Consider the following 21537-nt stretch of genomic DNA (forward strand, 5'->3'; position numbering starts at 1 on the left):
GTATCCCTTCAAGGAAGATGTTATATGTCACTCAAGCAAGTGGACCTCCATGGAGAGAGGTATCCAGCACCTGAGGGAATTAGCCATACTGGAGGTGATTTATGATGATCCAGACAACACAGATCCAGATGAAGTCCAGTGTACACCACCCATGTGGCGGATGTTTGTACGGAGTGCACCATCGTAGCCACCAAGGTGAAGGGCTCTGCAGTGGAGGATCACGCTGGGGGACCCTTCCTAAAGCAGCAAAACCGCGAAGGTGAAAGTGCAGGGAGAGTGAGGGTGCCCCAGACCCCGCCGCGAGCCGGTAGAGCGGGCTCCTGACAAACGGCAGCTCTGACTCAGCGTGGGGGGGGACTAGAGCAGCGGTGGCCAAATACCCTCATGTACAAGAGCAGCCCCAGGGAGCATGGCGAACAGGGCGGGCAAACAGGGTGTGGCACGTTAGTTTGCATGGCATTTAACAGGGTGGGCAAACAGGACATGGCATGGCAGTTCGTGCAGGGAAGGCGTGCAGATGGGGCGCAGTTGTGTTGTCCCCCCCGGCACTAGAGACTCTCTCAATGAGTGGTCATCAGCCTCCCAGAAGAGGCCCAGTCATGGTCTCCATTCAGCTGAAAACCATGGTGACCCAGACAGAGCTCCCACTTGATACTGAAACAAGGATAATGGTATGTTATAAGGGATTGCGAAAGAATTAGCAAGGATAATAGAAAAGGGGGGAATGAAACAAGGATCTAAAACAATTACAAGGTTTTAGCATGTGTCACTAATCAACTGTAAGATTTGCAAATTTCTTAATATATGGCAGGTTATCGATTACATGATTAGTTTGACTTTACTATAGAATTCTTTAGCCTAATAACTATGTGATTATGTTTAACGGCCTACTCTCATAGTCCTTAGGCTGTATTTGCCTCAATGCTAACATTGTAACTATGTGTAAACGGTTAATCACGAGGAAAGCAGGCCTCATGAAAATTAAAACAAAGAAGAGTTAAGAGCAAGGACTGAGAGATTAAAGGGAACAGAGAAGATATCTTAACCTTGAGCACAGAGACAGACTGGCAGGAATGCTCTAACAAGGACGATAAGAAGGAACCGCTTGGCTGGACAACAGAAGGGGCAAACATCCAAGGAGAAGAAATTATCCTCAAGAGACCCGTGACCATAAAAGGGAAAAAGGAGTAAGGGGCTAACTCCCCAAACGACCACCGGCGACCACCCGAGACCCCCGCGCATGCGTAGTGTAGTTTTGCAATGCCAGCATTATGTAAATGTAATAGATAAGCAAGGAGGCGGTGATTTCTTGGAAAATGTGTGAATATTCATGTCTTTAAGGTATATAAAGGATGAACTTTTGTTTCAGCGCACACATGTTAGGAGGAGATATCCCCCATGCGTCCAGCACTGTAATAAACATACCTGCTTTATAACTCGAGTTGTGAAGTTTGTTTCCGCACGTCAATACATTTATGTACTTTCTGGAGGGTTATTGATTACATGATTAGTTTAACTCTTGTACAGATTTCTTTAGCCTAATAACTGTGTGATTATGTTTAACAGCCTACTCTCATAGTTCTTAGGCTATACTTGCCTCAGTGCTAACCAAGAGGCCTCATGAAATCAAAACAAAGAAGAGTTAAGAGCAAGGACTGAGAGATTAAAGAGAACAGAGAAGATATCTTAACCTTGAGAATAGAAACATCCTAGCAGGAGTGCTCAAACAAGGATGATAAGAAAGAACAAAAACCGCTTGGCTGAACAACAGAAGGGGCAAACATCCAAGGAGAAGAAATTATCCTCAGAACACCCGTGACCATAAAAGGGAAAAAGGAGTAGGGGGCTAACTCCCCAAATGACCACCGATGACCAGCCGAGACCCCCGCACATGCATAGTATAGTTTTTCAATGCCAGCATTATGTAAATGTAGTAGATAGGCAGGGAGGTGGAGATTTCTCAGAAAATGTGTGAATATTCATGTCTTCAAGGCATATAAAGGATGAACTTTTGTTTCACGGTATGCACGTTAGGTGGAGCAAATCCCTGTGCATCCAGCGCTGCAATAAAGAATGCCTGCCTTTTAAAACTTCAAACTAAGTGTTCGAGGGTTTTCTTGCCAACTTTTTTGGTAACACAACTCAAGCATGCTGCTGTCCAGGCATCTGGCTGCAAAGAGTGCCTGAGCCTGTCACTTGTGCCAGAGTCCAGTGGAGACAACACCTGTGTGTGGTGTGACCAGGTGAGTGATCTGCTCAGCCTGGTGGCAGAGCTGAAAGAGGAAGTGGAGAGGCTGAGGAGCATCAGGGAGTGTGAGAGGGAGATAGATTGGTGGAGCCACACCCTGACATCCCTGAGGCAGAGGCAGCAGGTGGAGGCTCCACAAGCAGCAGGGGATCCCTGCTGATGAGGGAGAATGGAAACAGGTCCATGCTCGGGTGGCAGGTGAATCCCCTCCCAGCCTCCCTCACTGTCCCAGCTACCCTTCCACAACAGATATAGGGCTCTGGAACTTGAGGGCCAGGCACGTGAGGACCTTGATGAAGGGGGTTCATCCTGTGCCTTCATCAACCAGGGGTGAGTCAGTCAGCCCCACGCATCAAGACTGCCTCTGTTAAAAAAAAAAAAGGAGGGTAATTGTCATAGGCGACTCCCTTCTGAGGGGTACAGAGGGCCCAATATGTCAACCGGACCCAACCCACAGGGAAGTCTGCTGCCTCCCTGGGGCCCGAGTGAGAGATGTCACCAGGAAACTCCCTGGTCTGGTTTGGCCCACTGATTACCACCTGCTGTTGGTCATGCAGGTTGGCAACAACGAGGTTGCACTACGAAGCCCAAGAGCAATAAAAAGAGACTTCAGAGCGCTACAGCAACTAGTTAATGGAGCAGGAGCACAGGTAGTGTTTTCATCAATCCCTCCAGTGGCAGGGGGCAACACTGAAAGGAACAGGAAAACACACCTGGTTAATATGTGGCTCAGAGGCTGGTGCCATCAGTGGAATTTTGGGTTTTTTGACCATGGGGCGGTTTACAAGGCACCGGGCCTGCTGGCAGCTGATCGAGTGCAACTATCTCCAAGGGGGAAAATGATTCTTGCTTATGAGTTGGCAGGCCTCATCGAGAGGGCTTTAAACTAGATTTGAAGGGGAAGGGGATAAAACCAGGTTCACTAGAGATGAGCCCAGGGGTGGCGTGCCAGAGTTGAAATCGATAGCCCAGCTCAAGTGCATCTACACCAATGCACGCAGCATGGGCATCAAACAGGAGGAGCTGGAAGCCATTGTGCAGCGGGACAGCTATGATGTAGTTGCCATCACAGAAACATGGTGGGATGACTCACATGACGGGAGTGCTGCAATGGATGGCTATAAGCTCTTGAGAAGGGATAGGCATGGAAGGAGAGGTGGTGGGGTGGCTCTGTATGTTAGGGAGTGCTTTGATTGTATAGAAATCAACAGTTGTGATGACAAGGTAGAGTGCTTATGGGTAAGGATGAGGGGGAAGGCCAAGGAGGCAGATATCCTGCTGGGAGTCTGTTACAGACCACCCAACCAGGATGAAGAGACAGATGAGACATTCTGCAAGTGACTGGCAGAAGTCTCACAATTGCTATCCCTTGTTCTCGTGGGGGACTTCAATTTACTGGACATCTGCTGGAAGTATAACACAGCAGAGAGGAAACAGTCTAGGAGGTTGCTGGAGTGTGTGGAGGATGATAACTTCCTGACACAGCTGGTAAGTGAGCCTACCAGGGGAGGTGCCTTGCTTGACCTGCTGTTTATAAACAGAGAAGGACTGGTGGGAGATGTGGTGGTCGGAGGCCATCTTGGGCTTAGCAACCATGACATGATAGAATTCTTGGTTCGTGGTGAAGCAAGGAGAGGGGTCAGCAAAACTGCTACCATGGACTCCTGGAGGGCAGACTTCAGCCTGTTCAGGTCACTGGTTGAGAGGGTCCCTTGGGAGGCACTCCTGAGGGCAAAAGGGTCCAGGAAGGCTAGACAGTCTTCAAGAAGGAAATCTTAAAGGCGCAGGAGCAGGTGGTCCCTATGTGACGCAAGACGAGCTGGTGGGGAAGACCAGCCTCGATGAACAGGGAGCTTTTGCTATGACTCAGTGAACAAAGGGGGAGGCAACTCAAGAAGACTACAAGGATCTCATTAGGTCAAGCAGAAAGAAAATTAGAAAGGCAAAAGCCCAGCTAGAACTCAGTCTGACCAAGGTTGTAAAGGATTACAACAAATATTTTTACAAATATATTAACAACAAAAAGAGAGCCAAGGAGAATCTCCATCCCTTATTGGATGTGGGAGGGAACATTGTGACCAAGGACGAGGACAAGGCTGAGACACTTAATGCCTTCTTTGTCTCAGTCTTTAATAGCCAGACGAGGTACCCGCAGGGTATTCAGCCCCCTGAGCTGGAAGGCAGGGATGGAGAGCACAATAAACTCCCCATAATCCAGGAGGAAGCAGTTAACAACCTGCTCTGCCACCTGGACACCCACAAGTCTATGGGGCCTAATGGGATCCACCTGAGAGTACTGAGAGAGCTGGCGGAGGAGCTTGCCAAGCCACTCTCCATCATTTATCAGCGGTCCTGGTTAACAGGGGAGGTCCCAGAAGACTGGAGGCTTGCCAATGTGACGGCCATCTGCAGGAAGGGGCGGAAGGAGGATCCTGGGAACTACAGGCCTCTCAGCCTGACCTTGGTACTGGGGAAGATTATGGAGAGACTCATCTTGAGGGCACTCACAGGGGATGTGCAGGACAACCAAGGGATGAGGCCCAGCCAGCATGGGTTCATGAAAGACAGGTCCTGTTTGACCACCCTGATTTCCTTCTATGACCAGGTGACCCGCCTAGTGGATGAGGGAAAGGCTGTGGATGTTGTCTACCTGGACATTAGTAAAGCCTTTGACAGCGTCTCCCACAGCATTCTCCTGGAGAAACTGGCGGCTCGTGGCTTCAGTAAATTCTTCCCCAGGATAAAGAACTGTCTGGGTGGCCGAGCCCAGAGAGCTGTGGTGAATGGAGTTAAATCCGGCTGGTGGCCGGTCACAAGCGGTGTTCCCCAGGGCTCGGTCCTGGGGCCAGTCTTGTTCAATATCTTTATAGATGATCTGGATGAGGGGATTGAGTGCTCCCTCAGTAAGTTTGCAGATGACACCAAGCTGGGTGGGAGTGTTGATCTGCTGGAGGGTAGGAGGGCTCTGCAGAGGGATCTGGACAGGCTGGATCGATGGGCCAAGGTCAACTGTATGAGGTTTAATAAGGCCATGTGCCGGGTCCTGCACTTCGGCCACAACAACCCCATGCAACGCTATAGGCTTGGGAGGAGTGGCTGGAGAACTGCCCGGCGGAGAACGACCTGGGGGTGCTGGTTGACAGCCGGCTGAACATGAGCCAGCAGTGTGCTCTGGTGGCCAAGAAGGCCTACAGCGTCCTGGCCTGTATCAGAAATAGCGTGGCCAGCAGGAGTAGGGAAGTGATTGTGCCCCTGTAGTAGGCATTGGTGAGGCTGCACCTCGAATCCTGTGTTCAGTTTTGGGCCCCTCACTACAAGAAGGATATTGAGTTGCTGGAGTGTGTCCAGAGAAGGGCAACGAAGCTGGTGAGGTGTCTGGAGCACAAGTCTTCTGAGGAGCGGCTGAGGGAACTGGGGTTGTTTAGTCTGGAGAAGAGGAGGCTGAGGGGAGACCTTATCACTCTCTACAACTACCTGAAAGGGGGTTGTGGTGAGGTGGGTGTTGGTCTCTTCTCCCAAGTAACTAGTGATAGGACGAGAGGAAATGGCCTCAAGTTGTGCCAGGGGAGGTTTAGATTGGATATTAGGAAAAATTTCTTCACCGAGAGAGTGGTCAGGCATTGGAACAGGCTGCCCAGGGAGGTGGTGGAGTCGCCATCACCGGAAGTAGTCAAACAACGCGTAGACATGACACTTCAGGACATGGTTTAGTGGGCATGGTGGTGTTGGGTTAACGGTTGGACTTGATGATCTTGATACTATTAAAGGTCTTTTCCAACCGTAATGGTTCTGTGATCATCGTATGACAACTAATTGGCTGTAATGACCTGGAAAGATCAAGAGGGACCAACGGTGGATGAATTGCCTGACCAACTCCAGCAATACAAAGAAAACGTCTCCTCCTCTCTATGGGCCTGTGTCTCAGCTGTGGAAAAAATATCCAAGGATTCCAAAAATCTGTTTGAAAAACTGTTCTGTGAGTTCCAGCAACTCAGAGGTTATGTCCTTGCTCCCCACCTGTATGGACCAGTGTCTCAGCTCTTAGGAGTAAGCGTTCTTCTGTTCAAAAGAGAGGATATAGGGGGTACACACCTCGGGACACCCTGTGGTTTTATCTGCATGACCATGGAGAGGACATGAGGAAGTGGGATGGAAAATCTACCATGACCTTAGAGGCACAGATATGTGAGTTGCAAGGAGAAACAATCACAAAAGGAGGTTCGGGTTCTTCCAGGAAAATTGCTGCTCCACTTTCCAGTGGGCAATTCCCCAGAAAGAATAGAAGGGCTGGTCTTACTTCTGATCCACTTGGAGGGACTTCTGATTCGTATTTACAAGAAGTGAGTAATGAATACTATGACTGGGACTAGAGGGGCCCTGCCTCCAGCCAGGCGGAGGAGAGGGACAACTGAGTTTATTGGACTGTGTGGATTAGATGGCCTGGCACATTAGACCCACAGGAATATAAGGCTTTAGTGGACACCAGTGCACAATGTACCCTGATGCCATCAAGCCCTATAGGGGCAGAACCCATCTGTATTTCTGGAGTGACAGGGGGATCCCAACAGCTGACTGAGCTGGAGGCTGAAGTGAGCCTAACTGGGAATGAGCGGCAAAACCGTTGTGACTGGCCCAGAGGCTCCGTGCATCCTGGGCATAGACTACCTCAGCAGAGGGTATTTCAAGGACCCAAAAGGGTACCGGTGGGCTTTTGGTATAGCTGCCTTGGAGACGGAAGAAATTAAACAGCTGTCCACCTTGCCTGGTCTCTCAGAGGACCCTTCTGTGGTGGGGTTGCTCAGGGTCAAAGAACAACAGGTGCCGATCGCTACCACAACAGTGCACCGGCGGCAATATCGCACCAACAGAGACTCCCTGATCCCCATCCATAAGATGATTCATCGGCTGGAGAGCCAAGGAGTGATCAGCAAGACTCGCTCACCCTTTAACAGCCCCATATGGCCAGTGTGAAAGTCTAATGGAGAGTGGAGACTGACAGTAGACTATCGTGGCCTGAATGAAGTCACGCCGCCACTGAGCGCTGCCGTGCTGGACATGCTGGAACTTCAATATGAACTGGAGTCAAAGGCAGCCAAGTGGTGCGTCACAACTGATATCGCTAACACGTTTTTCTCAATCCCTTTGGCAGTAGAGTGCAGGCCACAGTTTGCTTTCGCTTGGAGGACTGTCCAATACACCTGGAATCAACTGCCCCAGGGGTGGAAACACAGCCCTACCATTTGGTATGGGCTGATACAGACTGCGCTGGAACCGAGTGAAGCTCCAGAGCACCTGCAATACATTGATGACATCATCATATGGGGCAACACAGCAGAAGTAGTTTTCAAGAAAGGGAAGAAAATAATTCAAATCTTTCTGAAAGCCGATTTTGCCATAAAACAAAGTAAGGTCAAAGGACCTGCACAAGAGATCCAGTTTTTAGGAATAAAATGGCAAGATGGACGTCAACAGATCCCAACGGATGTGATCAACAAAATAACAGCTATGTCTCCACCAACTAGCAAAAAAGAAACACAAGCATTTTTGGGCGTTGTGGGTTTCTGGAGAATGCATATTCCAAATTACAGTCTGATTGTAAGCCCTCTTTATCAAGTGACCCGGAAGAAGAACGATTTTAAATGGGGCCCTGAGCAACGACAAGCCTTCGAACAAATCAGACAGGAGATAGTTCATGCCGTAGCCCTCGGGCCAGTCCGGGCAGGACAAGATGTTAAAAATGTGCTCTACACCACAGCTACGCAGAAAGGCCCTACCTGGAGTCTCTGGCAGAAGGCACCAGGAGAGACCCGAGGTCGAGGTTTTGGAGTTGAGGATATAGGGGATCTGAGTCCCGCTATACTCCAACTGAAAAGGATATATTGGCAGCATATGAAGGAGTTCGAGCTGCCTCAGAAGTGATTGGTACTGAAGCACAGCTCCTCCTGGCACCCCGACTGCCGGTGCTAGGCTGGATGTTCAAAGGGAGGGTCCCCTCTACACATCATGTGACTGATGCTACGTGGAGTAAATGGGTCGCACTTGTCACACAGCGAGCTCAAATAGGAAACCCCAATCGTCCAGAAATCTTGGAAGTGATCATGGACTGGCCAGAAGGCAAAGATTTTGGAATATCACCAGAAGAGGAGGTGGCGCGTGCTGAAGAGGCTCCACCATATAATGAACTGCCAGAGAACGAAAGGCAATATGCCCTGTTTACTGATGGGTCCTGTCGTATTGTAGGCAAACATCGAAGGTGGAAAGCTGCTGTATGGAGCCCTATACGACGAGTCGCAGAAGCTGCTGAAGGACAAGGTGAATCAAGTCAGTTTGCAGAGGTGAAAGCCATCCAGCTGGCTTTAGATATTGCTGAACGAGAAAAATGGCCAATACTCTATCTCTGTACTGACTCATGGATGGTGGCAAATGCTCTGTGGGGGTGGCTACAGCAATGGAAGCAGAGGAACTGGCAGCGCAGAGGCAAGCCCATCTGGGCTGCAGAATTATGGCAAGATATTGCTGCCTGATTAGAGAATTCGGTCATAAAAGTACGTCACGTAGATGCTCACGTACCCAAGAGTTGGGCCACCGAAGAACATCAAAACAACCATCAGGTGGATCAGGCTGCTAAGATTGAAGTGGCTCAGGTGGATCTGGACTGGCAACATAAGGGTGAATTATTTATAGCTCGGTGTTGGGATCACCCTGCAAGGGCTCGACCTTAAGGAGGAGCTATGGCATTGATCTGCACGGCTCGACCTTAAGGAGAAGGAGCTGTGGCATTGAGAAGCTGGTAAACAGCTGGACATCTGCACAGCTCAGCCTTGAGGAGAAGGAGCTGTGGTAAACAACTAAGAGGAAGCAAAGGAGCGCGTGGACACCTGCAGGCAGCGAATCCTGACTGTGGAGAAGTGCGTGGACTGTGTGTAATAACCAACCAGGACGTATTTTGTGGCGCGTGAAAGAACTGTAACTGCATATAAAGCAGACACTTGTAGCAATAAAGGTCCTTGGCCTGAATCCCCGCCAGAGTCCGTGCCCTGTTACTCCACAGCTCGGTGGGCCCATGACACCTCAGGCCATCAGGGAAGAGATGCAACATACAGATGGGCTCGGGATCGAGGGGTGTACTTGACCCATGGATGCTATTGCACAGGTTATCCATGAATGTGAAACGTGCGCTGCGATCAAACAAGCCAAGCAGTTAAAGTCTCTCTGGTATGAAGGACGATGGCTGAAATATAATTACGGAGAGGTCTGGCAGATTGACTATATCCCACTTCCACAAACTCGCCAAGGCAAGTGCTATGTGCTTACCATGGTGGAAGCAACCACTAGATGGCTGGAAACATATCCTGTGCCCCATGCTACCACCCGGAACACTATCCTGGGCCTCAAAAAGCAAGTCCTATGGCGACATGGCACCCCCGAAAGAATTGAGTGAAACAACGGACTGTTAAAGACTACACTGAGAGCAATGGGTGCTGGAACATTGAAACATTGGGATTAAACATTTAGTAAAAGCCACCTGGTTAGTCAACACTAGGGGATCTACTAATAGAGCCGGCCTGCCCAATCAAAACTTTTACGTACTGTAGAAGGGGGTAAAGTCCCTGTGGTGCATGTGAGAAATATGCTGGGGAAGACAGTCTGGGTTACTCCTTCCTCAGGCAAAGGCAAACCCATTTGTGGTATTGCCTTTGCTCAGGGACCTGGGTGCACTTGGTGGGTAATGCGGAAGGATGGGGAAGTCCGATGTATACCTCAAGGAGATTTGATTTTGGGTGAAAATAGTCAATGATTTGAATTGTATTATGTTAATTGTTACACAATACAGTATGACATTTCTATTATGGTTGCTATCTACCATATAAATGGTATTATAGTAAGAATCACCCAGACTAATGAGGAATGAGCTTCACTGAAACCGAGCAACGTGCAGCGGTGATGGAACCAGAACTGGCTTCAGCAGCTTGAGCTCAACAACTTCCTCGAGATTGACATCTTCGACCTGCAGATCATGGACATGGACCGTGCCAGATAACAATCCAACACCACATACCATCTCCCCTGCCCTGAGAGACTGCTATGATGGGTGAAGCCCAGAGTCATGGACCAAATGAACTCCACAGACATTTTAAAGTGATGGCCCATGGACTAGAAGAGTAATAATGAATAATTGGTATGTATTGAAAGTGTAGGACCTGGGAATGATGCAAATCGTATGGAATAAGGGGTGGGTACTGTCCTGGTTTCATCAGGATAGAGCTGATTTTCTTCACAGAAGCTAGTGTGAGGCTATGTTTTGGATTTGGGATGAGAAAATGTTGATAACATGCTGATGTTTTGAGTTGTTGCTAAGTAGTTAAGGACAGTCCAGCTTCTCGTGTTGGTCTGCTGGCAAGAAGGCTGGGGTTGCACAGGAAGCTGGGAGGGGACACAGCTGGGACAGCTGACCCAGGCTGGCCAAAGAGATATTCCCTACCATACAACGTCATGCCCAGTACATAAACTGGAGTTAGCCAGGAGGTGGGAATCGCTGCTCGGGGATGGGCTATCGATCACTGGGTGGTGAGCAATTGCTGTACTGGGCATCACTTGTTCTTGTACACTCCTTTGTCGGTATTATTATTGTTGTTATCATTGTTGTTTCCTTCTCTCTTGCTGTCCTATTAAACTGTTTTTATCTCAACCCATGAGTTTTTTTCCCAGTTCTCTCCCCCCTCTCACTGGGGGAGGGGGGAGTGAGTGAGCGGCTGCGTGGTGCTTAGTTGCCGGCTGGGGCTAAACCACGACAGGACATTAAATAAAATGATCATTACTCCAGAGCATGTGTTCAGATAATGTCAGATTCTTGGAAGGAGAATGCAGTAAAGTCTATTAAACTCAAAGATGCCACATTTGCCTGCAGAGATGTTTGAACTGCAGGTCCCTGGGGGCTGAAAGAGTATACCAGGAAAGTACTGCCATATGGTTGCCCTGTTCTTATGTCCTTTCCTTGCAATTCATCAGTTCCTCGTTGTTTGACCGTCAGAGGAATGATAGGGTAGGTAGACCTTTAGTCTACTTTAGTACGCCTGTTCTTATGAGATATCTTACAATTTAATCACAACCGTATCTTCCATTACAATTTTAACTTTGGCATCTGTGGAGTAATTACTGAGGGGTACTTTGGAAATTTACCCTCTAAGAACAGCATTGAAACCGGGTAGAACGTAGCACTAGTGTACAACGAGTCTGTACCTTTAAATGCGAAGCGAGAGAATTCTGAACCAATCCTGATAAAGGTATGTATGACTAGAGTCACTCAAGCTCCACCTGCAAAGTAAAACACTATAAAATAGTGTTTTAAGAGCTGGATGTTAGGGAAGATACCATCGTCATGTACTATTCTAACTTCTGGGATCAGTCGACGGGCTGAGCCTCTCTTCCCCCCCATCGGGACGCCGTTGGGTAAGATTCGAACCCTTAGTCATACCAAGTGCCTCCCCGGGAAACTTAGAAATCTCTATAGAGTCACTTTACATCTTTTAACGCGTTTATAGCCAAGTAGTGTCACTCATATTTTTGGCATTTGCACATGCTTTGTAGGCAGTGAATTTATCACTGGCAATCCAAAGAACCTGTGTATCTGTTGCTTCAATAAATCGCACTATTGATTGACTCAGCCATGTGTGTGTGTCCCTGAACGTGACCGTACCTCTGAGTGCGGCCGTGTTAGTTCAGGAGGTGTCCGGCTGAGCAGGTAGTGTGATGTTAGTAGTGCATCCGGACCCGTGATAGTCCAACAAAGGTGTTGGGCGCGACCGGACTACTAACGCTGACTTTGGGCATCACTCAGAACCTAAGCTCAGCCGCCCCCAGTCCCTCTGATATCTGAGGATCGACTGGAAAGCAAGGGGGTTTAGTTTCTGCCAAATTGCTCTGCCTCTTAACACAACAGCATCATAAAAGGATTTTACGTTTTTATCAAATAAGATTAGGTAAATATTTATTATTTTCCTTCTGAAAACAATTGGATACAATACATTGTCCCAGTTAAACCACCCTAGGTAAACTTTGAACTTTAGCTTTTTGAAGTGGTAGTCTTTTACCACAGAGTCTGTTTAAAGCATAAAATACCTCATGGTCTTATTTTTTTATGCTTTGTGTAGGATTCTGCTGAGACTAGTTTAGGTTATGATGGGTCTCTGTGAATATGTGAAAGCAAAGATGCCTTCTGTCTTCATCACTGGCAAGACTTAGCAAATATCTTTCTATGTAGTGGAAGTGGGGAATGATCCTTGCCAGCTATACCAAATAAAATGGCAAAGAGATAGATCGTGGCCACTGAGCAATGATGAGTAAAATTAGTTATGTTCATAATTAGCTGTGAACTAGCTATGTTTAGTAAAGGTTATGTCAGATATGCTTCCCCAGCATACTCCCCTAATCCACTTAGCATTGAAATGCGCTGCATAGTAGAGCAGTTTGTACTGAAGTAGTCTCTAAAGAGTCTCAGCTCTGCTGGTGTAAACCCATCTTTATCTTGAAATTTAAGTTTGCCTGGTGTTCAGTGCTTTGATTCAATACCTCACAGAAATCCCATTTACTGTAAGAATAACAAAGAATTTGTGGCTGAGAATAGACTAGGGAGAATCAGTTGGCTTCATCGCTATCGTTGAGTTAATAGAGAAAAAAGGAGGATGAACATGTGCATTGTTTCTGCTACCTAACATGCCCATGATTTCCATTTCATACGTCTGTACCAGTGAGACAGACAGATCCACACCAGTCCAAAATTTGGACATGAGTGTGAGTTCAGTTTGATCCTAGAGCACTTATTTGGTAGAAAACTTCTAAGATTTCTGGAGGAATATGGTACTTGCATAGCATAATTATGAAAAGTGAGGCAACATTTTTTGAGAAAGTGAGAGGAAGGTAGGAGTAGGATGGTAAGGGAGGTTTGGGAAGAAGATTGGACTTTGCAATGAGAAAGGCCTTGAAATCACAGAATCACAGAATGGTAGGGGTTGGAAGGGACCTCTGAAGATCATCTGGTCCAACCCTCCTGCCAAGGGAGGATCACCTAGGGCAGAGACTCCACAACCTCTGTGGGAAGCCTGTTCCAGTGCTCCATCACCCTCATAGTAAAGAAGTTTTTCCTCATGTTGAGGTGGAACTTCCTCTGCTGCAGTTTATGCCCATTGCCCCTCGTCCTATCACTGGGCACTACTGAAAAGAGACTGGCTCCATCCTCCTGACAGCCACCCTTCAGATATTTATAGACATTGATAAGGTCCCCTCTCAGCCTTCTCTTCTCCAGACTAAACTGCCCCAGGTCTCTCAGCCTTTCCTCATACGAGAGATGTTCCAGTCCCTTAATCATCCTCGTAGCCCTCCGTTGGACTCTCTCCAAAAGTTCCCTGTCTCTCTTGAACTGGGGAGCCCAGAACTGGACACAATACTCCAGATGAGGCCTCACCAGCACAGAGCAGAGGGGGAGGATAACCTCTCTTGACCTGCTGTTCACACTCTTCTTAATGCCCCACCAGGGCACATTGCTGTCCCATGGATAACTTATTGTCTACCAGGACTCCGAGGTCCTTCTCCATGGAGCTGTTTTCCAGCAGGTCAACCCCTAAACTGTACTGGTGCATGGGGTTGTTCCTCCCCAGTAAATGAGAGACGGGAGAATGGGATGGTAGAAGTTTTAGTGTAGGAAAGCTGGAAGTTTCTGGTGTGCATCCTGGGGCAAGGGGAGTTTGGAATTTGAGGGCACTCTAGAAAAAAAATGAGATTTTGACCTCTGAGACCATAGGTGTGTGGAGCTGAAATATCTGAGGCAGGAGGGTAGGGAGATTCAAGCTTTTCATGCAGGAGGAGGAGAAAAGCTAAAACTCTAGATCTGAGAAGGATGGTGATTGGGTTGAGTGGCCTTGGTTTAGGGACAGAACTGGATGCTTTGGGGACATGAGTTTGATTGAGGGCTTGACACTGAGTTAGATCTTGGGACATGAGATTGGGAGTCAATGGGTCATACTTGCAGGCATTCACACAGGATAAGTGCCATCTTCTCATAAACCTCTCTAGCAATATATAGAATGATAGAATGACAGAATGATAGAATGATAGAATCATAGAATCATTAAGGTTGGAAAAGACCTTTAAGATCATCAAGTCCAACTGTCAACCCAACACCACCATGCCCACTAAACCATGTCCTGAAGTGACATGTCCACAGGTTTTTTGAACACTTCCAGTGATGGTGACTCCACCACCTCCCTGGGCAGCCTGTTCCAATGCTTGACCACTCCTTCAGTAAAGAAATTTTCCCTAATATCCAGTCTAAACCTCCCCTGGCACAACTTGAGGCCATTTCCTCTCGTCCTATCGCTAGTTACTTGGGAGAAGAGACCAACACCCACCTCACCGCAACCCCCTTTCAGGTAGTTGTAGAGAGCGATGAGGTCTCCCCTCAGCCTCCTCTTCTCCAGACTAAACAACCCCAGTTCCCTCAGCCGCTCCTCATAAGACTTGCTCTTTTCTTTGTTGGAAATATAGAACTCATAGCTCATTTTAACTAGCAAATGTTCCAATTTAGCTATTATATTAACATAACCAGAATATGATGCAGTATGGTGTGCATATGGGAGAAGGCTGGTGTTTATGCAAGAAGTTTGGGATGATACCTTATCTGTGAAAGAAGTATAAAAACACTGTATCCTTGAAAAAAGTACCGAATGCTGGGAAAATTTGTCCCATTTCTCCATGCTCTCATCAGGTCTGCAGATGACAACAAATTAGAGGACCGGTTGGTAGACTCAGTGGCGGGACTGCCATTCAGAGAGACCTAGACAGGCTGGAGAAATGGGCTGAAAGGAACATTGTGAAATTCAGCAAGGTGTCACCCGACACTAAGGGGACAGACAGGTTCTTTTAGGGATCCTTGGCAGAATGATGACAGCACTAAATCACAGTTACAATTAAAGCTTTATTTTCTTAACAAGATATTACTATAAGTATAGCACAGAATTTAAGATTAGAATGGCACAGGATTTCTACAAGCAGAATCAATATAGTACAATCTATAAGCACTGTAATACAGAATTCATAATACAACTTATGATTTCTAATCACCTGGACCCTCTGCAGATTGGGTCAAATCTTAATGCATGTCATATGGTATGGAATATCCCTTTGGCCAGTTTGGGTCAGCTGTCTTGGCTGTGCCCCCTCCCAGCTTCTCACTGGCAGGGCATGAGAAGCTGAAAAGTCCTTGACTAGTGTAAGCACTACTTAGCAACAACTAAAACATCAGTGTGTTAACATTATTCTTATCCTAAATCCAAAACACAGCACTATACCAGCTATTAGGAAGAAAATTAACTCTATTCCAGAAGAAAGCAGGACACCCTGGCAATGAGACAGGTTGGGCACTGACTGCCTGGAGAGCAGCATTCTCGAAAGAACCTGGGTATCCTGATGGAGAGCAAGCTGAGCCTGAGCTAACAGTGTGCCCTGGCAGCAAAGGCAGCTGACAGCCTCCTGGGCTGTATGAACAGGAGCATGGGCAATAGATGAGGGAAGTGATTATCCTCTGCTACTCAGCAGACCACGTCTAGAATACTGCAATTTTGCCCCCCTCCCATACAAATGTTGATAAATTGGAACAGGTTTAGCAGAGGGACACCAGGATGCTCAGGAGGCTGGAGCACCTGCCCTGTGAGGAGAGGCTGAGGGAACTGGGCTTGTTCAGTCTGGAGAAGGATAGGCTTTAGGGAGGTTCTCACGGCAGCCTTCCCATACCTATAAGGGTGCGGGAGAAGGATGGACTTCACAATTCTATGAGAGTTATATTCCGAAGCCATTTATTGTCTTGTCTGACTCCAATATATATCATAATTTGCGCTTAGTCACTGCGCACACACTCATGATTGGTTACAGCTTGTTACACACACTATTGCAATTGGCTATATACAAAATATCACGCGCTGTCCATGTGCCTCTCACACAGTCAGGATTCGCTGCTTGCAGGTGTTCCTGTTTTCCTCGCTTCTTCTTAGTTGTTTATCACAGCTCCTTCTCCTCAAGGCCGAGCCGTGCAGATATCCAGCTGTTTACCAGCTTCTCAGTGCCACAGCTCCTTCTCCTTAAGGTCGAGCCGTGCAGATCAACGCCACAGCTCCTTCTCCTTAAGGTCGAGCCATGCAGGGTGATCCCAACATCTCCCCCTTTTTGTTTTTGTATAAACAAAACCTGATGGATCATTCGCAACCCAAGGACTGTGAGGAAGATGGACCATCTGTACATTCTTGTATTGTCCTGTGCCGCGAACTCAGCCCAGCAGTCGGTAGGTGCCAGCTTTACGTGGGCGTCCCCATGGACGCAACGGTGGCCTTGCCGTACACCGATCCCCCTGCTCTTCGGGAAATCCCGGTATTTATACATTTGCCGAGGAACGAGTTTTGACACACGTGGCCAGTGAGTGTCGGAACACGCCTCGGTTGCCACCTCTCAACACAGGGAGCCTATGGCGCATGTGCCCGCTGGCCAGACATGCTGCACGCGCCACAGCCATCCCATCTATTGGTTCATAGGTTTTGTTCACACGGCATCTGACCATAATCCAGCAGTCACATATCAACTATGCTTAAATTAATAGCAGAATGTTACAAGGCAAACAATTCTAGCTGTACTACTCCTAGCGATAGAAGCTACTTCTAGTGATGGAAAAAGTGCTTGTATAAAGCTATGAAAACCAATATTATATCTTACCAAAGGATTAGTAGTTATAGAGCGGTTTCCCTAAAAGCTTTCCATGTTCCTCTCATGATACTGCTAATTTCAGTGTGATTTACCCATACATTTTCTTTTGCCTGAGGTGGCATCCAGATTGCGATGACACCTGATAGTGTCAAGATGTGTCCGATGACGACGGTGACTGTTTCACCCATGGTTTTACCCATTTTGCGGGTACCAAACAAGTTCCAGAATCTGTAATGACACAAGCATAACCTCGTCCCCAGGTTAGCAGTTGAAAAGGTCCTTCCCACATATTCTTTTCCAAATTTTTAACTTTTACTTGCACATTTTGTGTTAACTCAAACAGACTTCCTGTCATTCCTTTTACGTTTCTCCTTCTGCTAGACGCAAATAATTTAACACATATAAGGCTTTATTCAAACATTCTTGGGGTGGTGTGGTAGCCTCTCCCCCTTTTTGTTTTTGCAATAAACACTTCAGGGAATGATTCATTCGTTCAACAATAGCTTGTCCAGTTGGGGAATGCGGTATTCCAGTAACATGCGTCACTCCCCATTGATCAAAAAATCGTTGGGTTGACTGGGCTACATAACAAGGGCCATTATCGGTTTTAATTTGTAGGGGTATACCATGGGCTGCGAATGCAGCTCGCAAATGCTTTTGTACATGCCTACTAGTTTCTCCTGTTTGTGCAGTGGCCCAAACTACTGCAGAATAGCAATCAATTGAAACATGAACATATTTAGATCTTCCAAAGTCAGCGACATGTGTCACATCCATCTGCCATAGTTGTAGCGAATGCAATCCTCGGGGACTAACTGTAATCGCGATTCCTGGGCCTATTTGTTGACAATCAGCACAAGTCTGTATAATAGCTCTAGCGTCACCTGCACTTAGATTAAATTGTCTCACTAAAACTTTGTCAGGTTGATGGAAATAGGCATGAGAGGCTTGTGGTTGAACTAAACGGTCCGGGGCAGGTCCAGCCCATACTGCGGCAGTCAGCCGATCAGCTCTTGCATTTCCTTCCACCAATTCCCCTGGAAGGTTGGTATGGCTGCGTATATGCATAACGTAATAAGGATGTCATCTTTTCTGCAATAAAAACCAAAGCGTTCTAAATTGTTGATATAGCTGTTCTTGCTGTACCTGTCTAAGGATTGAACCTTCCAATCTTTGGAGTACTCCAGCTACATATAAAGAATCAGTAATTATATTCACAGGTTCTTCAGACCATAATTTAAAGGCTTCAATTACTGCCTGTAGTTCTACCTTTTGAACTGATCCTGGCACGACAAGTACCCGTTCTTTCCATTCTCCGTGCTCTCGCCATACTATTGCTGTCTTCCTACCACCATCCGTAAATACTGTAGCACCTTGAACTGGATATTGACTACACTTTGATTTTTCTTCTACTTCATGGTTCGGTTTTTTTGGGTTTGGTTTTTTTTTTCTGGTGTTTTTTTTTTTTGTTTTTTTTGTTTTTTTTAAAAAAGGTAAACATTTTGTGTGATGGGTAATGAATCTGAATGTCACCCTCAAATTCTGCTAATGCAGTTTGCAAGGGAACAGAGTGCTGGAAAGCCCAAGTCAAATATTCTTGTTGTAATGGTATTAAAATCGTTTGCGGGTCCTTTGCTGATATATCAATAATTCTGTTGCACCCTTTCATAATAAAATTTGCAGAACACTCTGCTTTCGTGGTGATGGTTTTTCTCTGCTGCTGAGGCAAAAAGACCCACTCTAAAATTCTCAATGGGTCCGCTTTTGATTCTAGCTTTGTTATCCACTGTATTATAAGCGCATAGGGATGTCGCTCATGACTGATTACTGCCAAAGGGATCCCTATCGAGGGGTCTATCCTAGAACTAAATGCTTGAGTTACCTTTTCAGAAATGTTTGCTACTGCTTCCCGGGCTTCCTTGGTCAATTGCCGAGGAGAGTTTAACCTGCTATCCCCTCGCAAGAGCTGAACCAAGGGCTCCATATCTTTGTTTGTGATCCCACAAATAGGTCGAATCCAATTAACGTCTCCTACCAATTTTTGTACATCATTTAATGTTTTAATCTGAATTCATAATTCAACCTTCTGGGGGGTTACCGATGTTTCGGTGATCATCCACCCCAAGTACCTCCAAGGCGCTTCAGCTTGTATCTTTTCCGGCACCACTTGCAGACCACTTTGCCTCAAAAGCTCAACGAGCTCCCCGATCATTTCTTCCGGATTTAATTGATCACCGGCCAACAATATGTCATCCATATAATGATAGATGAGATATTGAGGCCACCTTTTTCTGATTGGCTGTAAAGCCCAATTTACATAAATTAGACACATCGTGGGTGAATTTTTCATGCCTTGTGGCAATACTGTCCAATGATATCTTTGCATGGGTTGCGCCTTGTTTGTACTTGGGACTGAGAATGCAAAATGTTTGGCATCATCTTCATGCAGAGGGATTGTAAAAAAGCAATCTTTGAGATCTATAATCAAAAGCTTCCAATACTTCGGTATCATACAGGGAGATGGTAGCCCTGGTTGCAAGGCTCCCATGTCCACTATAACCTTATTGACTTCTCGCAAGTCATGTAATAGTCTCCATTTTCCACTTTTCTTTGGAATCACAAAAACAGGTGTGTTCCAAGGACTAGTGGTTGGCACAATAATCAGCGTCAATGACTCCAGGGAGAACAAAAAGTCCCTGCTTTGTTGCTGAAGATCGTCCTAATAACAAAGCACTCAATCCATATCCTAATGGTCCATTCGCATTAGTCGGGACATCATAAACTGACGTGTCCCATAAGGTAACTTCTACTGTTGGTTCCACGTCCATTCCGGCGCTCCCTCTGGTTTGGGCGCTGAGGCTTGCCAAGTAGCCTGGTGGTGCTTCCCCATTTGTGTCATCGTGTGGGGTGCCTTCGCGCTCGGTCGCCCGTTTCCCAATTTCATACCATCCCGATGATACTTTGAACAGCATTCTGAGGCTTGTTGACCAAATTTTTGACATCGACCACATGATGCTCCTGCTGGGCCTATTCCTTGCTGAAAGGGTCCTTGTTGGAAGGATTTATGACCTGTCTCAATCTGCCTAGGTCCTTTCCTTGTGGCCTTGCACGGAGCTCTAAAATGGCCTGTTTTTCCACAATTAAAACATTTTTTCTCCCCTTTTCCATTTATAAATGGCTTAATTGCTGCTGCAAAGGCACTTGTGAGTGTCTCTGCCTGATGTGTGGCAGAGCCTACTCTGTTGCAGGCTTCTACCATTTGTACTAACGTTGCTTCTTTTGGCAAAGCTAACAAAATTCTTTTACAATCTACATTGGCATTTTCTATTGCTAAATTCAACAACACTGCTAGTTTTGCCTCTTCATTGGTATACACTTTATTCAAAGCGTCTCTCAGACGATCAACAAAAGACATATATATATGTTTCATCTCTCCCTTGTCTAATTTGAGTGTAAGATGGTTGCCTCTTTCCCTCCTCAGGGACTGTTCGCAACGCATTCAACGCTAGTCGCCCAACTAATTGCAAGGCTTCTAAGGGCAGCCGAGCTTGCAATCTAACATCCACAAACGGTCCCTGGCCTGTCATTTGTTCCATAGTAATGTTCTGCAGTGGATCGCCGTCTTGACGCTCCAGGTTTCTCAGGGCTTCTTGCATACAGAGTTTATACCATCTGTCTGCCCACAATAACCTTTGGGTTGGTGTCAACAACATATCTATCATCTGCCGACAATCCCATGGTGTAAGAACCATTCCCGTGAATATGTTATCTAATAGAGCTTGCGTGAAAGGTGATTGCAAGCCATAATTTTGTACTGCCTTCCACACTTTCTTAATCAAGTCCCAATGAAATGGGTCCCAGCGATTGGGCCTGTGAGGCTGTACACTAACAGGAAATGCCATCAGTAACTCCGTTTCCTCGTCTTTCATTGCTCCTAAAAAAACGTCTTTCCACCGCTCCCTAGGGTCGCCTTTCATTCTAGGCTCTTGCCTCCCTATAGTCTCTACAACAGGCTCTTCTCCTTCGTTGCTGCTATCAGGCAACGGGGGCCGTAAAGGTGGCAGGGGCTCGGCTGAGGTCTTCAAAACTACGGCTTTCGATCGGTTACGTCTGGGTCGTTTCGGGGGTGGTGAAGCCCGCCCCATCAATCTTTCACACGGGCACACAGGGGAACATTGAGTACATTGTTCTGGGCAGCTTTGTCCCGTCTTGCCCTCACATATATCATCGTAGATCTGTTTCTCTGACTTATCTAATGCAGCCAGTTCACCCGGTGCATCTGGCACCTCAGGCGGTGCATTCGGAGTCGCTGAAAGTCCTGGACCCTCTGACTCGGTTAAGAAGGGATTGGTTGAAGGCGGTTTAACAGCCTCCTCCATATCAGCTGCAGCTTTTCTCTCTGCCTTTAAGGCTTTTAATGTGGTTAATATCAACTTCCACGCCGTCACTAACTCTGCGGCAGTTTTCTCAATATGCTCCCATAACATTTTTCCTATCTCCTCCCACGTCTCTGCCTTAAAGGCCACAGACAGATCGGGGGGGTA

This window comes from Phaethon aethereus, assembly GCF_964289735.1.
Source record: "Phaethon aethereus genome assembly, chromosome: W".
Classification (NCBI taxonomy): Eukaryota; Metazoa; Chordata; class Aves; order Phaethontiformes; family Phaethontidae; genus Phaethon; species Phaethon aethereus.